Source organism: Palaemon carinicauda, chromosome 3 (genome assembly GCF_036898095.1).
Source record: "Palaemon carinicauda isolate YSFRI2023 chromosome 3, ASM3689809v2, whole genome shotgun sequence".
In the NCBI taxonomy this organism is placed as follows: Eukaryota; Metazoa; Arthropoda; class Malacostraca; order Decapoda; family Palaemonidae; genus Palaemon; species Palaemon carinicauda.
Window position 1 is genome coordinate 160,336,205 of NC_090727.1, and position 5,000 is coordinate 160,341,204.

The 5,000-nt window shown below is 29.6% G+C and overlaps 1 protein-coding gene across 1 annotated transcript in view; it reads right to left on the reverse strand.

Moving 5' to 3' along the window:
- The window catches only part of EMC6 (ER membrane protein complex subunit 6), a 637,720-nt gene that overhangs the window by 181,893 nt on the left and 450,827 nt on the right, over nucleotides 1-5,000 (reverse strand). The gene's annotated exons all lie outside the window — the stretch shown is intronic.

Here is a 5,000-nt window from a genome sequence, read left to right on the forward strand (position 1 = left end):
CGAGACTATATAATAAGCTCCCACGAAACATTCGAATGATTGAAGACATTAAGGTTTTCAAGAGGAAACTGAAGACTTTCTCATTTCATGAGTCTTTTGACAGTGACGATTTAACAGTAAATGAACAATACGAGACATGAAACGTTAAATACTGTGAACGAACAAGGTAAAACGACAGTGGAGGTCCTGTAGAGAGTGGGGTTCCCCTGCTGCAAGGGACCGGAAAAGCAGCCATCAAAGTAAAGTAAAGTATTACCATTTCGATGCAATATCTGTGTCCGGTTAAAATCTGTAATCAAGTTATGTTAAGAGATTTCTTCATGCATCCTTAGAACCCAAGGGTCACAAGGAATAATCTTAATAATTAATGTTTCTTTTAACGTACATCTGTGTAACTTCGTTTTTAAATGCAAATAGACAACAAATAAGAGTTATGGACGAGCCTCTAGAGATAGTTAATGAATATACGTACTTAGGACAGACAGCAAGTGTTTCCCCAAGGACACGAGACCGAAATTAAAAGAAGGATAAGCATGGAATGGAGAGCATTTGATAAACAAAATTAAATTATGACGAGTAAAATGCCACTTTCTCTAAAAAGAAAAGTATTCATTGAGGTGGTCCTGCAGCATTAACTGATGCATCAGAAACTTCGGAGCCTTAATAAAGCCATAGAACATAAGCTGGTTACAATTTAAGAGCTATGGAAAGAATAATGGTGTGAATAACGCTAAGAGACAGAATACGAGCAACATAAATACGAGAGCAAAACTAAAGTAGAGGATATTCTAACAACTTGTAAGAAAAAGAAATGGACATGGGTACGAGATAAAATTAGAAGGACAGACGGCAGAATGACATTATGAATAACAGAATGGGTCCCTAGAGATTGTAAAAGAAGCAGAGGAAGGAAGAGAAGACGATGGATCGAAGAACTAAGGAAGTTTGCGGGCGTGGACTGGCACAGAATGACCATAAACAGATGCAGTTGGAAAGAAATGTCTGAGGCCTTTGTTCTGCAGTGGACTAATAACGGCTGATAATATATATACATACATATATATATATATATATATATATATATATATATATATATATATATATATATATATATATATATATATATAGATATAGATATTTACATATATATATAAATTACATATATATATATACACACACACACACACACACATATATATATATATGTATATATATATATATATATATATATATATATATATATATATATATATATATATATATATATATACACACACATACATACACGTGTATATATATATACACTAGTATCTTATATAATATAATTCCTATAAAATAGAATTTATAAGGGTTGCAATAATAACTAAGGATTTGTCTTAAGACCTCAAACACAATGACTATTTAAAATTTATTTCAAAATTATTCATTATGGGAAAGAAATAAAAATATAAAAGAAAGGGTCTGCACTGGTTTACAAACTCCATAGTCTCTCTCTCTCTCTCTCTCTCTCTCTCTCTCTCTCTCTCTCTCTCTCTCTCTCTCGCAAGAAACAAGAGAGGAGAGGAGCAACAGCTGTTCCAGAGGACAATGCCGTGAACACTAATTTGGCAACCGTAACCAAATATTATGAATGACGTGAATACCTCGGTCATAATGCCTGATTAAATCACATGATGCAATGGAAACATGAGAACGTCTCGCCTACCTTCGCGTTTCCCAGTTAGCATCACAAGGTTTCAAAATGATTCGACAACACCAGCCATAATTCTCGCTCTTCATTTACAAGTGCAAATAACGAAAGGATTTTTTCAAAGTTTTAAATTATTTTTCCTTTCGCTTATAATATTCTATGATTTTATCCTTAACATTTTAATAAATATGAAATTCCTTATACTGTTGATGAATAGCTCTCAATACGAGTTGTTTTCTTAAAGATTCCGTTGGTCGAAAGTCAAGGAAAGTGATCTCCTATTTCGGAGAATGACTAAGCGGAAAAAATAAACGTGCATAAATGAATGACTTAACAGGGGATATAGAGCTTAAAATGATTAATTAATTCATGCTTAAGTCGGATATTTTTCTTTAGCGTAATTCACTTTGATGACATTATATCTATACAACATAACGCTACTTTGCAACACCATCCTCTATACATTGCATATATTCATTTCCGTAAAATACTTATGCTATAATATATACAAAATATATACAGTATATACAGACCTATATATATATATATATATATATATATATATATATATATATATATATATATATATATATATATATATATACATTATATATATGTATATATATACATATATATATACATATACATATATATATACATACACATATACATATATACATACACACACACACACACACACACACACACATATATATATATATATATATATATATATATATATATATATATATATATATATATATATATATAATATGTAATGTGTGTGTACTAGTGCACCCGAGCCGTCAAAAATGACGTCTAAATATAAACATAGATATGCACACACACGCACACGTATACACACACACAGATTCAACCCTTCTCACCATCTCCCCTTTCCTAACTACAACCCGCTGGTTCGGCATTTTGTAGGAGTGTGTGGTTTCCAAGTGCACCTCTTGGGGTACCACTCTCCCCAGGGTATGGCTATTCTCCTTCCCCATGAGCGTGGCATAAAAGATATATATATACACATATACAGTATATATATATATATATATATATATATATAATAAAGAGCATATGTCTGACTATACATATATACAGTAAATATATACAGTATATATATATATATATATATATATATATATATATATATATATATATATATATATATATGCATATATATAGTTATATGTATAAATATATATATATATATGCCTATATATATATGTATATATACATACATATATATATATATATATATATATATATATATATATATATACATATATATAGGCATATATATATATATATATTTATACATATAACTATATATATGCATATATATATATATATATATATATATATATATATATATATATATAATATATATATATATATATGTATATATACATATATATAGGCATATATATATATATTTATACATATAACTATATATATGCATATATATATATATATATATATATATATATATATATATATATATATATATATATATATATATATATATATATATATACTGTATGTATTTACTGTATATATGTATAGTCAGACATATGCTCTTTATTATATTGGGGAGTTATATACAATATATATTGTGTATGTGTATCTATCCATATATAATCATGCATAGCTGTCATATTTTACTATCTTTTTTTTTTTTAAATCAAAGTTTAGATTCTATTCGACCCTACCAACTGGTGTCAGCACTGGTTGCCTTAAGAGTCCAGCCTCGAAAATGAGGAGCGTCCATGTTATCGGCAGTGGTATGTAAAGTAATACTTGATTACAAAGTTTACCTTCCTTCATACAGTTCTGCTATGTGTTGTCGTCAGAGGTTGTGATAGGTAAGGAGGTGAGTCAAGAAAACAACAACAACAGTTGGAAGAGATGTTGATGCTGATGTTGAGCAATTTGACATGAATTGCATTTGCAATTTATCATTTATTCATCTTAATGACACTACTTTATCATTTATATTAATCTTTTTTTCTATTTTATTTCTGTTTTACAGGTCATTCCTTACTGTTCAGTTTCTTTTTCAGTAATATATTGCTCTTAGGATTGCAGTATTTACTCCAATGATCCTTACGCAAGGTCACTGTGGAAAGGAGAAACCCAGGAGGAGACAGCATTTACTTTCCAATGAAGCCGGCGTATAATATATATATATATATATATATATATATATATATATATATATATATATATATATATATATATATATATATATATATATATATATATATATATATATATATATATATATATATATATATATTTAATGTGCCGTTAGGTGTTTGTATCCATAACAATTTCAATAACAAAAGGTGTACAAAAAGCCCATCATGGGAAGCCAGGAAGATATTCATATATTAAAAAAAAAAGAAAAAAATTGAATTCGCCACCGCAAAATGTCAGCCCGTCCCAGCATTCAATGATTTTCCTCCCTATGCCTCACTGGCGTTAAATGTTTCCACCCACCCCCCCCCGCAAAAAAAAAAAAAAAAAAAAAAAAAAAAATGCAATATTGATAACAAAATTCTGACTTCGCTTTTCTTGAATTTCTGTAAAATCTCTACTGAATACATATCATTATACTAAGAACATCGCCCATCTGTATAAACAATCGCTTGCAATCCACAACCCCCGAATTCATTTAAAGAAGGCTGGGACAGCAATACCATTATTTCTCCCTCTGGCACTGAGAGAGCGACACTGCCTTTGTTATACACACGATGCTCATGTGAGTTCGCTGGATTTCCGGCAATGCGAGAACTGGGATAATACATTGGGAATCTATTGATTATTATTATTATTATTATTATTATTATTATTATTATTATTATTATTATTACTTGCTAAGCTACAACCCTAGTTGGAAAGGCAGGAAAATAGCCCAATGAGGAGAGGAAACAAGGAAAAAAATATTTTAAGAACAGTAAGAACTTTAAAATAAATATTTCCTATATAAACTATAAAAAGTTTAACGAAACAAGAGGAAGAAGATTAAAAGCAGTGTCCCAGAGTGTATCCTCAAGCAAGAGGTCCAGGTAAATCCGGATTTTATCAGTTTGAAAATACACTTGCATACACAAACATATGTATTATAGCCATGAAAGGGAAGGAAAATACTTGATTAGGGATAGTACACTGTTAAAAATTTGCGTTAAAAAGGAAAATGCCGGGCAACGTTTATTCTAGGATTTTTACCGTTTTGAAAACGGGCATATTGACGTAAAGGAGTGGTATTACGGTCACCAACTCGTAAAAGATAATAACAAAG